At 37.7% G+C, this 20,797-nt stretch overlaps 1 long non-coding RNA gene across 1 annotated transcript; it reads left to right on the plus strand.

The window, feature by feature from the left end:
• The first annotated feature begins 1,026 nt into the window (after nucleotides 1-1,026).
• On the plus strand, nucleotides 1,027-19,340 carry LOC122344649. The gene is made up of 3 exons (XR_006250915.1): nucleotides 1,027-1,120; nucleotides 17,453-17,818; nucleotides 18,868-19,340. It is a non-coding gene; the product is annotated as an uncharacterized LOC122344649 (long non-coding RNA).
• The last annotated feature ends 1,457 nt before the right edge of the window (nucleotides 19,341-20,797 follow it).

Here is a 20,797-nt window from a genome sequence, read left to right on the forward strand (position 1 = left end):
GTGTGTGTATGTATATATATATATGTATATCTTTTTTTACACAAAACAAGAAAGTCAAAAGGAAATGAATGCATTTCACATTTCATTTCATTTAAATTGATTGATTGATTGATTTCTTTTGTTTGTTTGTTTGTTTGTTTTTGTAGCTAATTACATTGCACCCTTACTGTACACTGTATTGTACAAATAAGACATCGACTAGAAAGAGACAATTAACCAGTATAGTTCATTAAGGAGGTTTACAGCATTTATAAACTTAGCATTTACATAGCATATAGCATTTATTAATATTGTTTAATTTATAAACATTCTATTGTTCAGTGTTAATTAATTCTAGTTCGTAATGAATTCAAAAAATTTTATATACCACCACGTTGTTCTGAACGTGGAAGTGTGTTTCACCACATAAAAAAAAATCTTACATTTTTGAATTGGTGAGGTTTATGACAGAAATGTCTTTTTGGAATGAACTATCCCTTTAGCTAATTTTAACATATAAAACATAAGTGTAACGTGGCACTAAATAGTTAATATTTTTTTCCAATGCTGACCCTAAACTTAGACCAACACCACTTACACAGAGAAATCATAAAATACGAATACGAGAGAAAAAGTTAGTGACAGGAAAAAGAGTGTGTGTGTGTGTGAGAGAGAGTAAAAGAGAGAGTTGCGGGTGCGAGCGAGCGAGAGAGCGCATTAGGAAGAGAGAGAGTGAGTGAGCCTTTATTCTGAGTGGAATAGCTAATGAGGGCCCTGCGGAGCCTAGCTTTGCTGTGCGCGGTCGTAATGAACAGTGGCAGCCTGGCACGCCGCGCCCATGAGCTTTATTATTCACACGCATACATCAGAATACGGCAGAGAAATTATGCAAATACTGTGGAGAGAAAGCTAGAGAGAGAGAGAGAGAGAGAGAGAGAGAGAGAGAGATGATGATGGAGAGAGGAAGAGAGGCTGAAGGGTGGGGGGATTATTGGGGGAGAGAGAAGGAGGGAGTCTTTACAGCAGGTTGGAATTTGTTTTTTAATACTGAAATAAAAAGAGGCTCTGCTTCAGAGAGGAAACGCTCTATTTTCTGAGAAGGCTGATTTAAAATGTATAGCTGCCACGTGTGTGTCTGGATGTGAGTATTTTGCGCATCTCCTTTATGGGAACGTGTGAGGCTATTGCACTGTATTGTAAATCCATCAAATATGTTTGAGTTGCAGATCTCCTCTGCGCGTCTTGGTGAGCGTATGTGCATGTATTTGCATAGCCGTGCAGGGGACGCAGAAGGGAAGGGAAATTATTCTTATTTTAAAGAAGACTGGCAAGTCTTTCATGTGTTTCTTTCAGGTCCCTTCACTAGTACTCTCACCAAAGACGCGTGTGAGCTTACTTTGAGGTAGGCTTAACACGAGCGGCCACTGCATAACTCGTCTCATGCCGTTGTTGCTACGCAAATGATGCCTCAAGTCATATGGTTCACTGTCGACGTGCTATTGCTTTTCTGAGCAATCAAACTAGACAGACTGTTCCAAATTCTTATTTTTAGGGAGTTAACAGAGCCGTATAAAGAACCGGAAATGAGATTGACTGACTTTTGCTTGAGCTAGTAAGGAAACAAGCAGAGCCACTGGCAGCCATCGTAACATCCCAGCACTAAAACATCCCTAGACAACCTAGAAACTACGTAGAAATGCGTTAAAAACACGCAAAATGTAAAAAAATTCCCTGAACACGATCAGAAATGAATCGTACATTAGAAATTACCCTCCACAATATAAAGTCATTTTTGCAGCGGAAAAAAGACATTACTTAAAGGAGCTTTAGAAAGAAACATTTTTTTTACTTGCATAAATAGAGCAAAATCAAGCAAAAATTTGGCTAAAAATTAGAACAATGTTAACTTCATCAGTACTAAACTATCGTATATAATCAACGTCTCATTTGCAATTGGTCAGATATTCAGGAAAAGAAAGTACTCTTGCTTGTGTGATATTGCTACCCTACCTCATAGGATGTATATGTAAAAAAAAAAAAAAAAAAAAAAAACAAGCACAGTGGGATTTTTTTGCCCCTTTATCTTGAAAATTATGGACATAAAACTACATTCCAGTAGGCTACATCAAGCAGTCTGTCGGCGTTCTGCATCATGTTTATCAGCACTTGCATGTGCTAGATGATACACTTGTTTGGGTGAGGTTTGTCGAATGCATTAATGATTTGTATAAATACTCAGAGCTCCTTAGCAACCCGAGAAAACGCTATAAAAACACTCTGCAACTCTTTAGCGACTGCATGGCTACACACTGGAAACCACCCTGGCACTATAGCAGTAACAGGCAAGCCTCGGTTAAAATGTAGGAAACTACAGGGAACTACATTTACATCTAGAAAATTTAACTATGAAATATTGCAAAATGTTGTTGGTGGTAATTTTAGGTCATAAATACATTATCTTTTGCACCGTGGAGTCCATTAGCTGTTGGGAACAGTGGAAAATGTTCTTTCAATGGTTTTACGGTGTAGAGGTCATAAACCCTTGCTTACGTTCCTGAGGCTGCTCTCCTCCTTCAGACTGGCCTTATATGGACTGACTGGGTCTGCTTCAGCTTCACCTCTTCTGTACACGCTTTCTCTTTCTTTCTCCTTCTGTTGCTCTGTATTTCCGTCTTATGTTCTGACTCTGAAATTCATGCTTCTCCTAGCAGTAATCTCTCTATAGTGCTGAATGAGGTCATGTTTTACAGTTCTTAAAGCGATTTCAACTTTTTAAAGTGGTGTATGTATTGACATTCAAGTGTTGTTCCGACTGACTGATTAACATCAGAGCCAGCTTAGGTAGCTAGTGTTAGCATTATAGCTGCCTACTAGCATTTAAGCATGGTATGGGAAAGCCCATTATGACAAAGGTCAGACAGGGAAAGCCCCAGTTGCTCAAGGGAAAAAACATGTCTGGGAACTTAGTAAAACTTAAATAGTTTTAGGGCCTACACAGGACATTTTAGGTGAATTTTTGACTTGAATGTGTTCAAAGAAGTTTTATTATTTAACAACAAATGCCTTTTTTTGGAAAAAAAAAGTTTTTAAATAATTGCTTACCAATGTTTGCCTGAGTGTTTCCATTTACTATGCCATCTGAGCGCCGCCTATTTAGATAAAACTAGATGAAACTGATAAAAAAATTATATATATATTATTTAATATTACAGCGGTGGCCAAAATTATTAGAACAAGAGTATTTTCAGCTTTGCAGGTAGGTTTAAGGTCTATGACAGACTACAAGATTTTGATGTCAAGGACCGGGTCAAACTAGTCTTTAAGACCATCTTAACATGGTGGCTAAGTTTGTGCAACTGGCTGTTTGTCAGACTACTTGTGCAAACTAAAATCTCACTGAATTATTATAATTAATGGCAAAATTAATATATGTAACCGTAAACTGATATTTCATTATTTTAAAGGTGCTTTATGTAAGTTTTTGACTCTACTAAAGCAAACAAATTCCATAATATGTTTGCAGATATTTAAGAAACATGCTAAGAAACATGCTCATCTGAGAAACAAGTCAATTATTCTCCTTTGAATATGTGCGTTCCGGGCCGGAATGTCTACGTCTGTTTTGGTTTGGGAAACCCGCCCACTGCCAGATTACCCAGGCTGCCAGTTGGCGGAAAAAACAACATTCGTTCGTTTCATTCATAGCCATGTGTGCTCTTTTCTGTTATGTTCAATCTGGCAACCTGCATGTGCGTCAATGGAAAAAAACAGTCTCCAATATTTTGACTGCAATACCTAATTCAGTTTTACACACTGCACCTTTAACACACAGATTATGAGGAAATACTTTTTTTTTATGATGACGACAAAGGGTCTGATCAGAAATGAGGATTTAATTAATAAGTATCACGTTTTAGATGAAGAAATGCTACATTTAAATGACATATTTAATAAAGGAGTGAGGAGCCTATTTATAACTGGCAATTGTAACCATGTGTGTTACAAAGTACCCCAAACCGTTTGACAGTTTTCCTATCACTCTTCCATCCTGACTATCTCTGTATGATTGTGGGAGTTTAAGTTAAGTTGTAGTATTCACCATTCACCGGGATTTTGATTGACAGGTGACCTGACCAGTCATAATGGTACTGATGTCTTTCTGCAGTTAAAACAAAATACCTTTTTACTCATGTTTATTCATGTTATGACTAGTGACTTGTGTTCACCAAAGCTGCATTTATCTGACTTAAACCCGTTTTTAGCTGGTTCTACTAATTTTGGCCTCCACAATACATATTCCGCACAGCAATATATCAACACGTGACATTCGTTAATAAAATCCTTATTTCTGATTTCCCCTTTCCTCAGTCAGATCAAAAAATATGTTTTCTCATGTAACTAAAGGGACTGCAAATGAAAATGTGCCTGAATGGCTAAATCTGGCGCATTTACTTAGTAGACTTTATTTATGTTAATTATTGTGTATAGCATATTTTAAAATAAAAACCATAAACACGCAATTGTGTCTAAACCACGATTGCCCCGTGTGGACAATATAATGTATTTTTTAAAAACTAACTGCAAAATTGAAATGAGGTACAGCAGACTATATTAAAAAAAGTGACTTAAAATAGTAACATTGAGGTAAATATATGGTCATTTGTTTTCATGGCTTATTCAAATCGCTCTTCTGTTCTTGAATATTTTGAATTGCGCGTCTTGGTTGGGACTGAACTCATTTTGAACTGATGCAGGCCACAGACTGTCCAGAAGCAAACACTGCATTCTCGTTCTGTCAGGGTGAAGGACGGCAAACCGCTCGGTCCGTTTGAAATCTGCATGTAGCGATAGCTCATGAATAAATAATCCCCATACGGCATCTCATGCAAATCCATGCAAATGAGGGCTCGGGGCCATACAATTTCTCAGTGTGTTTGTGTGCAGGGTGCACATGTGTTCATATGTGGAGACGAGAGGGAAGAATTGGGTGTGTTTGTGAATGTGTGCGCAGGAGGACTGCTCAAATATAAGCTTTACCATGTGTATCCACACTGAATTGATGACTTTGCAGTTAAGACTATTGACATAATTTTCCATTTATCAAGAGTAGCACCGATGTATCAGTGTTCTGGTGCAGGAGAATGTGCGTCTGACATGTAATGGACAAAGTCAGCGAGGGGTTTGCAATGTTTGCAAAAGGAGAAACCACATTGAAATACGAGTTAAACATAGATGTACAGGATGCAAACAAAGCAGCGCTTTCTTACCATTTTGAGTATCACGTTATGTTAATGACTTTCTTCCTTTTTAAGCTTCTCGTGTTGTTATGAACATTTTCGCGTATTGGAATTATGGATGACCACGATTAATCAGTGATCGGTTTACTGTCGATAAGAGATGCAATCGATTAAAGCTATTGATGGTTGATTAAATATGAGATGTGAAAACAATGATTAAATGTGAATAACAACCAAAAAAACCCACTGCAAATCTAGAGGGTATCACAGCAAGGATTTGGGAAAAGAAACGAAACATATTATTACATTTGTGACCATCCAGCAAAACATTTACATTTAAATGCATGCGCTCAAATTGGCATAAATCCAAAAGCGTGGTCTCTGTGTAACCTTTGCCTGCTAACCAGTTATTTCTCTTATTAACAAAGTTTTGTACCTCACTCGTGTCATAATACTCGCATTAAAATGTTACAGATGGTCTGTGGTTTTGGAAGCGGATCACTTGCGATCGTACTTCCGTTAGAGATCCTTTTTTTGAAAATCCCAATAATGTAAATTGCAAACATTTGCTATGGTGTTTTAAAATAAAACGAGCGCCATGGAAGCGGTCTTTTTGAGAGCTATTTGCTCATGTATGTGTATTAGGGCTGTATGATCTTGTCAGTAAAGATCCTGTGGTTTAAAAATAAATCTTGAATTGCATGTTATAGTGAATTGTGCAGCACTAATGTGTGTGTGTGTGTGTGTGTGTGTGTGTGTGTGTGTGTGTGTGTGTGTGTGTGTGTGTGTTTATCCTTCACATGTTTTATGTTTGAACCTAACCCTAATTTCACAAAGCTAAAGTTTCACATTGCAAAATTATACAGTCAAATTATACCATGGACAAGTCTGCCTGAATACTTGATTCTGATTGGCTAACAGCTATGTAATAAAACCATTTAACGCACAAGTAGTTCCAAGTCAGTTTAATCACTGTTCTATATTAATGCGCTGCTTTAATTGATGCTCACAAACCCACACTCGTCACACACACACACACACAGAGGGTGAAAGAGAGAGGGTCCGAAAGCGCAGATTGCACTTTGCAAACACAAACTTGTCAACAGTTCTCTGCGATTTCAGCTGTTAAAATAGCCTAGCTGTATACTATACTAGATCGTTACATTATATTAAAATTAATAAATTATGAAATTGCTGTTTGTTTTTAAAATAACACATCTTGTTTGTAGAGAGATGCATAGACACAGGTAATGCTGTCATCCCTCTCTCTCTCTCTCTCTCTCACTGAATGTGTGTGTGTGTGTATATATATTTAAAATGTTAATTTTGTGATAGTAAGTGGTTGTCTAATAGATGTGAAATCAGAACTTTTATCAGCATTAGCTCTGTATCTCTTCTGCCTGTCTTACTGCAGTGGTTCAGAGTCGAACTCTTAGTGAATGTTGGGCCTCTGCGTGTGTGTGTGTGTGTGTGTGTGTGTGTGTGTGTGTGTGCGCGTGTTGATGTGCGTGTGGCCTTTGGCTGGATCAGGCCTGTGTCTGATGCTGTCTTGCTGTTGAACATAGGCAGTAGGCAGAGTAATTAGCCTTCTGGCCAGTGTGTGTGTAAAGGAGAAAGACAGATATTGCGCCTGAGAGAAGCAGTAAAGTGTCTTCAGTTCTCTCTCTCTCTGCCTCGTTCTTTCCTCCCTTTCCCTGAAGCTGCATGTTTTACATGGACTGAAGCCCATTTTACATGGTGTCTGCCTCTCATACAGACATGCGAAGGCTTCCACACATAAGTCAGTCATGCGTGTGTGTGTGTGTGTGTGTGTGTGTGTGTATGTGTGTGTAAAGAAGAAATAGTGGGAGTGTTTGTGGCACCAGCAGACTTATTATCCCTCTGTCCCCCATCCTTTGATCCACTACTTGTTCAACTGACACTCTCTCTCTGTCCCTCTCTTCATGAGGATACTTTGGGATTAAGATAAAGGTGTTCTAGTATGAATATAGCGATAATTGAAATAACAAGGCTAACAATATGTACAATAAATTCATACCACATTGCAAAGCCACGTAACATTTTTGAATATACGACACCAAGTCTGTGCTATTTTAAATCAAATTAAATATAATTATCTATCTATCTATCTATCTATCTATCTATCTATCTTAGGGATCATTTCGCACCGATAATGATCGGCCGAAATGTTTGCGCATTTAAATGCCATCAGGTGCGTGATTTCACACACATTTTGTACGTGTTTTGCGCAGCTCATCAGTAAACAACGGCTGTGTGTAGTAAATACAGCTCAGTGTGATATCACACACCTAATGGCATTTACCGCTGATTACAGAACTGCCCTTACTGACAAAATATGCAAACATATCGGCCTATCATTATCGGTGCATCGCTGATCTATCTATCTAAAGAAAAATCATTTTTAATAGTAATCTGCTAGTTTCAGATTTTTGGACCCCATGAATTGTGTGAAATATATTCCATACTCAAAACGTATAGTAATGTAAAAATCTCATGCAGGTCCAAATAAAGGTTGATTTTGAGTAGCTTTACGGTTCCTAACGTTCAAGTCTTTGTTTGAAAGTATAGCTGTGAGGATCCTTGTCACACACCCGCATCTTTCATAGACCATCCCCGAATCAATGATTATATGTCTTCAGAATCGATCCAGAAATCCTGGATGGAGGAACCACTGTCAGACCTTCGTATGTCAGACTCTCTCTCTTTCTTTCTCTCTCTCGCGCGCTCTCCCCTCACACCCCTCACCTCATAAATTAGATAGAAAGCATTGGTTTTTAAAGCCTCAAGTCCACCACACCCCCCCCACAACACTCACGTACAGCATACACACTCACACACACATATACTTCCAATCATGATTACCGGTTTGACTCACTGTAGCGTGTGGCCTCGATTGGCGACAGTGCCTACAAGTGCCAGACAGCTTCTCTGAATGTGTTTGTGTGTTTGTGTGCGCTCACATGCATATGTGTATGTGCTCTCGTGCCCCCACCTGCTGCCAATTCACTCAGCCAAAGAGTACGAGAGGGAGACAGAGACAGAGAAAAAGAGGGTCTGTTCCCCTGACTGGGTCATGGGGGTCCTGTGGAAGGACAGCCGTCCTCTCTCATTCATATTCATTCATTTATTCTCCCTCTCCCTCGTCCCCTTCAGCTGCCACCTCTCCGGCAACAACACCCCCAACAACAATCGCCCACCCACCCCCACCCAGAGCGTCTCTTTGTGCCCAGCGAGAGGCTCTCCTTTCCAGCCACGCTTGCCTTTTGTTCCCTCCCGGTCCTCCCCTCCCCTGGTTCTCCTCAGCGAGCAGCAGACGGCTGGTTGTGTTTGGGACCCAGCTGAACAAACACACACCAGGTCTGAGCAGGATGAGAGGGGGAGGAGGACACACCTGACACCTCCGTGGCGTCCTCCACGTTCTCTCTTGGAGGAGTGGTTTCTCGTTTCGGGGATTTTTCTTTTTGATGGAGGACAAGTCTACCTAGAAATGCCTGTTTGTTTTGGTTGTTATCTCTTGGATGGTCTCTGTATGCCAGTTACACCAGTGTAACATTATAATGTCACAGAAACGAATTTCAGCTTTATCTAGTGCTGTGTAAAATCCTCTAGACTTTGGCAGAGGGTTCCTCTGTGGGAACTAGCTCCACTCGAATTGTATTTTTCTTACGGTATATTCAATAACGCAGATGTTGTAAAGGACATGAGCTGCCTGCAGATCTTCGGCTGTTACCCATGGGTTCTTGATCACTCGCGTACAAATTCTACACATGCACTGCCCATGATCTTTATAAGAAACCTTCCAAGTTCTTACAACTTGGTAATAGGTAGATGAAAAATCAAGGCCTTTGAAAAAGAAAGAACATGCATTTAATATTTCAATTATATGTGTTTGTGTTGGGTGGCATGGAGATCTTCATAGCAGATGTAATGATTAATCTGTTATCAATAATATTTGTTTGTTTGGGATTGATAGTAGTTGTGTTTAAGATGGTCGAGTATGTGTTTTATACATTATGCATTATACTCATCATGGCTGTATCTGATGAAAAATACAAAAATGAAATGAAATGAAATATTATTGCAATTTAAAATAACGGTTTTCTATTTTAATATAGCTTAAAATATAACTTATTGCTGTGAAACAAATCTGAATTTTCAGATTGATTACTTCAGTCTTCAGTGTCACGTGATCCTTCAGAATATCATGCTAATATGCTGGGTTATTATCAATGTTAAAAACAGTTGTGCTGCTTAATATTTTGGGGTACTATATATATATTTTTTAGGATTCTATCATAAATTAAAAAAAAATTAAATAAAGAACAATGATCAAATTCAAAATAGACATTTTGTGTTCTAGCTATTCAAAAGTTTGGAGTCAGTTATTCTTATTATGTTTAGAAGAAATGAATACTTTTATTCAGCAAGGATGTGTCAAATGGATAGAAGTGATAGTAATGATTTGTTTTGTTTCTATTTTGAATAAATGCTGTTCTTTAAAACTTTTTATTAAAGAACCAAAGAAAAATGTATCACATTTTTAACATCACATACTAAGCAGCATATTTCAACATTGAGAATAGCATGTTAGATTGATTTCTGAAGAATCATGTGACACTAAAGAAAGAGTAACAATATTATAATAAACTATATTTTTAAATATATTGAAATAAGAAACCAGTAATAGAAACTGCAATACTAGTTCACAATATTACTGCTTTTTCTTTTTTTATTGTTGATCAAATAAATACAGCCATAATGAACAGACTCCTACTGATCCCAACCAGTAGTATAAATATATGAAATATTTGAAAAAGTCCAGCAAAAATGTATCATGGATTCCATAGATATATTTAGCAGCACACTTGTTTTTAACAATAACACTATTATAACCCATTTGAAGACTGGAGAAATCAGTTATTTTAAGTTGTTTTAATATTTCACAATGTTACAGTTGCTGTATTTTTTATCAAATAAATGCAAAATGTGAGCGTGAGAGACTTCTTTTTTTTTTTTTTTATGAAAGAATATTCTCAGAAACGCTGGATTAATAAATGTGATTTTTTTTTTTTTCTGGAAAAAAAAGGACAAATCATCCAGCTCCCAGCCCATGATGTTGTATTTATATCTTTTTTTTATCAATGTCTTATCAATGTTTATTAGCGGCAGTAATGGTAGAGCAGAAGGCTTTTTGGTGTCATTTGTCCCACTGGCAAAACCAGTAAGCAAACTGATTTAGGAGTCCATACCTCTTCCCCGTAGATACCAGACCTGCAGAGGTTTGAGGCAAAAGAGCTCACACCACAAACATGAAATACAACCTTGAGCTGAGTGTCCTCAAAGCAGCACAGACTAACAGGATGATGAGGGGAGATGAAGTACATGGAAGATAAAATACAGAGAAGGAACTGAAAGAGAATGTCTTGCTGGAGACGATACAAAAGAATAAAGTCAACACCTATAATCAAACTAATCTGATACTATGCTAGAAATATGGGTCAGATATTGCCCATACAGCTGACCTATATACAATATCTATTTATTTCTTTATTTCTTATTAGTAACATACATTGCAGTATAATTTAGGGGAAAAGATAGTAAAATGTAATGAATTCTATGTAATGAATGAATGCAATTCTTTTACCAAAAAGCAAATAAGAGACAAAGACTCACCTTTGTGTGGTTGTTAAATATTACGTTAGTAAAAGAGAGAGAGAAAGAGTTTGAAAGACGTGTCCACCTTAGACAAACAGAAATACACAGTCACTGGTTTGGCGTTTTGAATGAACATAACTAAAACAGGTCTTGACTGCTCTGAGTGAAACTAAGTTGGAAACATTTCTTCATCTGTACAGACACTGAATGGTCAGGCATCTTTCAAGCCCTTTTAAAAAGGAATTAACAGGGATTAGTAGTTTGCTCAAAATGGAAATTCTGTCAGCATTTGCTCAATAAGGATTCTACAATTTTTAGAGATGTTACTGATTTTGATTAAATGTTATATATAATGTACAGTGCACACTCATATATTATGTAAACAAAAACCTAGATTGTGGATGCAATTAATCATTTGACACTAATTATTATTAATATTATCAGCCAACACAAACCTGTTTCTTGATTTCAAACGATATCACTCATTAGACCTTGCAGAAACTAAGAAATACATTTTTATTAGGGAAAATAATGAACATTTTTCACTTTATTACAGTTATTTCACTATTATTATTATTATTTTATTTTTTGCCATATCACGTGGCCCTACAGGTAATATTACATTAAAGGGTATATGAAATAATATATTTAAAATATATTAAAAATGTCATTACTTACTCACCCTCATGCCATTCCAAACCTACAAGACCTTCAGAACACAAATAAAATGTTTGATTAAATCTGCGAGAAACGTAGTCAGGACATTGTTAAAACGGTTCACGGACATCGGTAACATTTTATTAAGCTATAACAATACTTTTTGTGTGCAAAGAAAACTAAAATAATGACTTTATTAAATGGTTTCTTCCGTGTCACTATTTAAACATGTGACTATTTTAATGATATACTTACTATGCTTCTTTGCTAATAGGTATCTTGATTCATGTTTCGAAGATAAATGAAGGTCTTTTGACAGATTTGAAACAACGTAAGTGAATTGAATAAATTAAGAGAATTTCCATTTTTGGGTAAGCAGAAATGGGTAACCATCAACAGATCGCCACCTGATGTGGGGTGTTTCGTAACATCATTAAGACTCTGAGTGACACAATATGATTGTCGGTGCTTGAAAGCCCACTGCTGTCAAAAGAATGGGTAGCCGGTGGCTTGACCCCACCTCCATGTGAGCTTTGTCGTTTGGTCTTTAATTTACAGTGTCATGCTCAATATCCAAATGAGCAGCTGTAGTCCAAATAGGTTTGTTCAAGTTGACTGACCTTTGATTGAGATGAAGATAGCCCTCTGTATGGATAATTTCATGCAATTTGTTTGAGAGGAATTTACAAATATACACTACGATACTGTAAAACAACACAAACGGTATATTTGTTTTGAAATATTTAACCCATTGAACTGATTGAACTTTGAAGTAAATGCTCGTTAATGAATTTCAAATATCCTTGAAAAATACTCCGCGTTTTTAATGCAAGGCAATATCAAAACTATCTATTAAACTTCTCTGTTTGTGGTTTTAAAACCGTCTGCTTTTAACTCAAAGATCAATGCGAGATACAGCGTGCTTGAGTGCTGTATTGTTTGGGGACCTTGTCAGGTAGAGAGATCTACCTTGAGTACTTACCACCACCCCAACACAGAATAAAGTGCCGAGTAATGAAGAACATGAAGTATAACAGTGCAGTGTTAAGAAAGAAGTGACAACAACATTTTAAAATCTGGCTCAAATAGAACTACTTCAGGGAACTGGCGCTATTGAGCAAGAGACCCTGAAGAGTAGACATGAAGCAATGTTTATGCACGCTAATGGCCGCTTGTGAGAGCAGAGATGGAAAAGAATTTGCTGCCTTCTCATTGTCATTGACCTTTGCCCGGTGACTCACGCGGCTGGTTGCACAGGCCCTGTTTTAGAATGAACGTCATGCCTGTTGAAATCCATTGCAAGTGCTGTTGGTTGCCTCTCCCTGTCATCGGCAAGAAATGTCACCACGCTTTGTGTTTGTGAGTGTAACTCAGCAGGTGGTTGGTTTGGTGTGTCTCGGTAACGGAATAGAGGTCACGCTTTCTCTTCTCGCCCTTGAAGAAACATCTATGTTGGCCCTAAACAGCTGACAGAAACAAAAAAACCTAAGGTGGAAGGACAGATGCTGTGACTTCTACTTTTTTTTTGTATATTTGATGTCTTGATAATATTGCATGTGTAAAATACTTTGAACTTTTACTTTGAAATTGGAAATTGAGTGAAAGGGAAGGCCGGATGAAATGTCAAATCAATGAAACGGATGGGAGAAGGCATAAAGGACGGAGGACGTGCGAGAGAGAAAAGAGAGCGAGGAAGAGGAGTCGCAAAGGACACAGAGAGTGAGCAAGTGCAATGTAACGAGAGAAGACACCCAGAAACGGACGGATGGGGTGATATTAATATAGAGAGAGTGATATAGATAAGAGTGTAAAAGAAATAGAATTCTAGAGAAAGGAGAGTGATAACTCTGGCTTCTCTTCCATGACTGAGGAGGGAGCGGCCTCTGTGGGCTCCTGCTGTAACCATAGAAACGGTTGGAAGAGGAAGAGGAAGTGGCAGAAAATAGAATGTGGCTTTGCTGAGCCCTGCAGTCCTGCAGCAGCGCTTTCCTCCCCATACCAGAGAGAGAGAGAGAGAGAGAGAGAGAGGGAGGGAGCATGAAAAGAAGGACTGGGTACAGGGTAAATAATTGGAGGAAAAGTAGGGAAAAGTGAGGATTATATGCCCAAAGAAGAGTCAAAAACAAAGAGACTAAAATAGAAGTAACGAGAAAAGATAAGAGTAGAAGAAAAGGTCTAGAGTAGGGATGGTGAAAGACGTGGAGACTTCTGAAACGAGATGCGTTTAGTATATCTCACATGTATACGATCAGAGAATAAAACAGGGAGAGTGAAACAGAGAGAGTGAAGGAGAGAGGAGTAATTGGAATGACCCTGGAGAAAACAGAGGAGAGGAAGAGGAGTGAATGTAGAGGAGACTGGGAGAGAGAGAGAGTGAGGGAGGGAGGGTGGAACGTTCCAGAGAAAGAAGGAGAAGAGCGAGTACACAGTGCAACCAAGAGGGAAGAGAGGGAAGGGGATAGTGAAGGATTGAGAAAAATAGAGGTTCTCTTTTTTGCTTTCTGGAGCGCGGTGTGGCTCATAGGTTCACCTTTGACCTGTGTGCTAATGATATTATTTGGCCATAAGAACTGCATAAAATTCGGACATTCCTAGGTGAACTGCTGTTCTCGGTAAACTTTAACTGGACTTGGCATATTATTGCAATTAAAAAGAACTGTTTTGTGTTTGTAATTTTTTTTTCAATGTAATTTATTCCTGAAATAGCAAAGCTGAATTTTAAACAGCCGTTACTCCAGTCTTCGGTGTCGCATGGTCCTTTAAAAAAGCGTTCTAAGAAATGCATATTAATTTTAGCAGTGTTGAAAATATGCTGCTTAATATTTTTATGTAGAATTGAAGTGTTCATTTGAAATAGAACTGTTTTGTAACATTATAAATATCTTTAATGTCACTTGTGAACTCATTCTTGTTCATTTCTCTCAAAATCTCACTGACCACAAAGTTTTGAACGATAAAGCCAGTTCTCTTATGTAATGTAGCTAACAAAACTACTGCTAATTGTGGGACCGCTTTTAAAAGATGTGAACTTTCCCCTGAATATCTTTCTTTATTTATGACCTCTGAACTTGACTCTAAGGGCCTTGTTACTAAATATGTTGAATATTTGAATGATTCTAGAACTGCTTCTACACAATACTTAAAGGTGTCTTGGGAAAAGGAGCTGGGGATAGATATTTTAGAAGATAACTGAACCAATACCCTCCACAGTATTAAGTCTTGTTCCATTAACTCAAATTTTCAGTTGATTCGATATAAAGTTGTCGACAGATTGCACTACTCTCATACCAAATTAGATTTCATATATCCCTCTGTGTCTCCTTTGTGTATTAAATGCAAGGCCAATGAGAGTACATTTGCTCATTTATTTTGGTTCTCCCAAAAAATATGTACGTTTTGTACCGAGGTGTTTTCTTTCTACTCAAAAGTACTTAAGATTGATTTTCCTCCTGACCCTCTTATTGCAATATTAGGTTGGGCCCCCTTCTTAGAGAAGTATAGTTCTGTTCGCATCCAAACAGTTAAATATGGGATGACCAAATCAAAAATTTTGTTGATTTGGAACAAAGAGTTTGTGCCTAAATTTTAAATATGTATTTTTTTACATATGGAAAAAATTGATACGAGATTCATAAAGATTTGTAAGTCCTTCTTTGAATTTTTGTGCAGTGCATTTATTGCTGTGGAAGTATTTTTTATTATTATTATAAATTACTCTGCATGTGTATATGTAAAGATGCATCGTACAGTACATCCTGAGTACAGTACACCTATAATGTAATATTAATGTAATAATGGAATATAACTGTTTATATTCTTACTATTTTGACTAGTTTGGGCATGTACCACTGCGCAATAGTCCAGTTTCTGCATGATTTGTCATAGACATAAACAGAGAGAAGTAGCTCCGGCTACAATATTCTTCCGCAAGATTCACAGAGTTCCATTTATTAAACTGTTTCTTAATAGTTACAGACTGCAGCTTTAAAGTAAAATAAATTATGTTTGGTTGCTATACAGGTACATTAAACTGTTGTTTCTTGTTTCTTGTACATTTACGTGAGATGTGAATTTCATTCTCACCCTCATTTTCCACCAAAACGTTGGTGCTGTTGCCCAGCCTGGGAATCTGTTAAATTTGATCAGAGCCCAGCCCATGTTTCCTGCGACATCAACCTGACTAACCTGGCCACAAACAGGCAGCCTTTCATCTCCATTTAGAGTGTTACTATTGGTTTTGAGAACATAGTTTAACATTAAAAGCTAGCATATGATTGAGCATATGAAAGATGCAGAATTTTTCAACCCCAAATTTTTTTAAAAAAAGGTCATTACTCTCCCTCATGGGTCGCTGCAAACTTATAAGACCTTCCCAACACAGATGAAGATATTGTTGATGAAATCCAAGAGCTTTCTGACCCTGTAAATGAAGTCGTTATTTTTATTTTCTTTGTATTAACAAATATTTGACATATGTTGTAACAAATATGTCGTTCTTACGAGTTTGCAGTCGCATGAGAATAAGTAATTAATAACAGAACTTTTGATTCAAATGTTACACAAAAATAATGTGAATCTATTCACTAGTGAGATATTTATAAATAAAAATACTTCCTTTTGGATGGATTGAGAATATAAAGTGGCTGTGGATGACAAAAATAGACCAGCATGTCTATCAGCCGGCCCAGAACTGGCCTTTTCTTTGGTGGAAATGCACAGAACGGGTCTGGATTAGACACCAGAATCAGCACTGTATGTGAGGGTGTGCATGAAATCCAATGCTAATCCTGGTTCATCATGTCCCATTGAGCTGCTTGTGTGTGTGTCTGCTGGCTGGTTTGGCAGACTCATGTCTGGTCAGCTGTCTGGACACTTGGCCTGCACACAGACTTCAACACTGAGACACGTGGCTGTCAATGACTGCTTTATCTCACTGAGACAGCGTTGGGTGGTGACTACACGGGGGGTCTTATTGTGTACGTGTGCGTGTGCAAACCATTGGAAATGGGGGGGGATTAAACAGCTGTGGTCAAAAGATGGATAGAGGGAGGTACCAGATTTAACTTGGCAGATGGATGGACTGGCCGTTTCTTTCTTTACAGGCCCTTCTTTCAATTTCTCTTTTTTTTCTGTCTGTTTTGTAGAATAGAAATCTATTCAGTTTCACTTTTTAAGCAGTTAACAGATGAGTTTGATCATGTCTGAGACCACATTGAAAGAATCTAATTGAAACTTTATTGGAAATAATGCTGGGTTTGAACATTTCGAATATTTTGAAGATCCTAGTTTTTGCAATGGCAAATTTACATGCACCTTTTGAGTCTCTCAGATGTTCTTGCTTTCATGGAAGCACACAGTGCTCATTGGATCATCTCAAATCATGCTGGAGAACATGATCAACAGGTTTGACACTTAGACTTTGGTGTTAAAGTGCTGCTGTCATTCAACAAAGGAGGGACAGAAATTCTGTAGTTAGTTTTTCCTTCTGGCTTTTTACTGAAATGCTTATGCTGCATATGTAATATTTAAAATCTATTTGAAAAAAAGTAAAAAAATCACCCTTAAAAATTCTTCATTCTTCCTGCCTCCAGCTACCACCTAGACTACTTGTTAGAAAATGTTGATACTCTGTGTTGGCTAAACTTTAAGAAATACAAACTGCTTGCTTTGCTGCACCATGGTCAAACATTGATGTTTGCAGTGATATCCAACAATATTACAAGCAAGGAAGAAACAGGCTGTCCAATGGAAATGCCAGCAAGGATGGCAAGCAGATATTTCATTAGTTTTGTTAGGTCTTGCTTTACCTCAAGGAAAATGTATATATAACGAGGCTTGATATCACCAGATATCCTCAACCTCAATTGAGTTTAGTTAATGACAAGTGTTTCTTTCCATCGCAGGACCGGTTCCACTCTGTGACCTTCCTGGAGTAACACCAAAAGCCTATTTCATCTCCTCCTTGAGCTGTGGCTTCTTGAACTGGGCCACAGGAGCGAGTTGCTGGGAAACCAGGCATACACAGCCAAATTGCTCAGTTTTGCCAGATGTCTTGTGGAGTGAATCATGTAGCACTGGTGTCTGAACCAGCCCCACCACCTCCCCCAGCCTGCGCGGAGGCACGAACACATACACAGAGCTCCAGCTTGAACTTCATACGGTTCTAAGGCCCTTTCATTGTCAGTCATAGACTTGAGCTCCAACTCTTGCCAGAGGCTGTAGCGACACAATGGAGGCTCTGTTTTTAAAACGAAAGCATGGGGCTCAGAGTAAGTTCTTTCTCTCTCTATTTTCATACCTATTTCTCTCTTTTTCTCACGAACATGCACAAACATAATCAATTAACCTTCCATGGTCTCTATGGGCCTTCAAATGGACCCCCTTGTTCAAGGAGATTCTGCTTTTTATGCACGTGACCTTGTCTGGTGTCAAAGAGCAACTGGTCCGCCAGACAAACAGCCGTTTGAATGACATGCCATGAGTCATATATACAGGCAGCATTTGTTTGATCAAAAATAAAGTTAAATGGTAGTATTATGAAATATCACAATATAAAATAATTGTTTTCTGTATTAATCTTTTTAAATTCAATGTATTACTGTGATAGCAAAACTGAATTTCAGCAAACATTGCTCCAGACTTTGTCTCATGATCGTTCAGAAATCAATCTAATATGATATAGTTTTAAGTAAAACATTTCAACATCATTTATAATCAGCGGTGAAAATGGTTGTGCTGTTTAATATTTTTTTGTGCTGTCAAGTGATTAATCTTGATTAATCGCATCCAAAATAAGTTTGTGTTTGCATAATATATGTGTACTGTGTATATTTATTATGTGAATATATAAATGCACACACATGTATATATTTTTTAAGAATTGGAAATTTTTATATATTAAATATGTGCATTTTAAATATATATATAAATTATCTGAATATATGAACATATAAAACATTTTCAAGATAATATACTGTATGTGTACATTTATATATCTAAATGTTTTGAACAGAACACATGCATTATGCAAACAAAAACTTTTATTTTGGGTGCATTCGACAGCACTAATATTTTTGCGGATACATTAAGATACATTACATTTAATAATAGAAAAACAGCATTTAATTAAAACAGAAATCGTTGGTAGCAGTTTAAATGTCATTATTTTTATAAATCGACGTAACAAGTTCTTGCTGACTAAAAGTATTAATTTATTATAAATAATGTATACATAAAATAAATACAGTACATATTTGTGTGTATAGTATTTATATTTGCACTAAAGTACTGGATTAAAGTATTCATCTTTTCTGGTTAGCTTTTGTCTAGGTGAGGAAACGTAGACTAGCAATTACCTGCCAGCAGAAGGCCTTAGAGGAGAGCTATTGATTTGACCAGGAGGTCAGGGGGGTCGACAGCTGCAGGGGAAGCGTGGATGGGGGAGAGAACACAGCAAATGTGTTGGAGGAGGGGTGGCCTTCAGGTGAGCGTACCCTCAACAATGTAAATGAATGGTTCCTTATTCAGACCTTGGTTACATGAGCAGGTGTGTTTAAAACTAAGAAAAACTATTTATCAAGCTGACCTGTTGATTTAATAGCTGTATATAAGTCATAATAGAAGGCTTACATGTACACCAAAAAAGCTATTAACCTATACTAGCAGCTATAAAGATGCATCTTACCACTACAAGAGACAGTTCCGCAAAGTATATATTCGATGCTGTATACTAGCCCATCACTGTGTAGCACTCCGAGTCATGTGAGTGCGGGGTTGCCCAGGTCATGTGGTGAAACGGTGAGTAATGCATGGAGGGATGTCGTCTCAACCTTCAGCCAGCCCTTCTCTCCTATTATTGGAATATTAATCCAGGGGATCTGGAAGGAAGGGTGACGTCATGTGTATGCCAGCGTCGTCCTGTGTGCTTTGCCGTGGATTCAGCTGTCATGGCTAACAGAACCATTTCTGTGATTAACGGTCTTGCCGACCCCATCAAACACCCAACCGCGCTACTTCCTGCCCAATATTCTCCCCTCCTTCTCTCTCTCTCTCCTTTACTGAGCGTCCCAGCTGGCTGGTGTGTCTTTTTAGATAGGCAAAGTCTGTGTGTGGAGGTGTGTGTGTGTGTGTGTGTGTCTGTCTGTGTGATTTGTATGGAAGAGAGTGGATGGTTGTGTGTGTGTGAGCAGAAAATGAGCATGTGTTTGTCAAGGAGCATGATAGAGAGCAAGAAAGCGAAAGAGTGTGTGTATGCGTGTTTTGGTGTGTGCATAGTGTGTCTGATTGGTGTTCAAGGAAGGAGCTATTCATTCTCTTGAGGTCTGCATGGTGAATCCTTATGTTTCTATGGTCTCAGAGAAGGTGTCCTTGCCGAAGGCTGAACAGCACAATGGTCTGCTTGCTATCAGCAGTCAAAACTCAAAAAAGTGCTTCCATGTCCTTCTGTGTTCTAGAAACACAACCACAACAACTATTTTCAGAAAGTATTGGAAAATAAACTTGTTACGCCTGACTGACTTAAAGGAGTAGTTTATTCAAATACGAAAACTGTAATTTACCTACTCATGTGTTAGTCCAAACCTGTACGATTTGCTTCTTTTGCAAAACACAAAAGATAAATGTTACGGCTGTGTTTGTGTATACATCGAAAGCCACCAGTGAGTAAATGATGAGTTTTCATTTTTCAGGGTAAACTCCCTTTAAACCAGTATCTAGTTTTATTATACAAACATCTTTAGTTAATAATTGTCATTTGATAATCTCACTATTTATTTATTTGGATCTTTTAAAGATGCACTGTGTTGAATATATATTAAAGAAATAAAAACACACTTGTAGTAAAACTTTTTCCCGTCATAGTAAAACTCCAGCCCTTACCACAGCATTTACAAAGAAAATAATAATAATATTGCGACATCCTCATGTCTCTTCTCCACTGGCCCAAAAATCCATTAAAGAGAGCTATCAGAAAAGTGGACTACTGCCCCCTTAAGGAAGGAGTGTGAATTGTAGCAGCTTTCTGCTTGCCGAAACTTTAACTTTAAGTGATTACTCAAAGCAAATAGGAGTCTATTAGGAATAAACACTTCTATTCCTGAAACAAAAAGCTGTGTGTTTTGTTTATAAACTCTCCATACAGTATACATATAAAAACTACTTTGAGAGAGACAATAGGAGGTCCTCTTGAATCTGCGAGTGTGTGCGAAGAGAGCAGCTAACCGAATTTTCTCACAAAAGCATTAGCATAA

This window comes from Puntigrus tetrazona, chromosome 5 (genome assembly GCF_018831695.1).
Source record: "Puntigrus tetrazona isolate hp1 chromosome 5, ASM1883169v1, whole genome shotgun sequence".
Classification (NCBI taxonomy): Eukaryota; Metazoa; Chordata; class Actinopteri; order Cypriniformes; family Cyprinidae; genus Puntigrus; species Puntigrus tetrazona.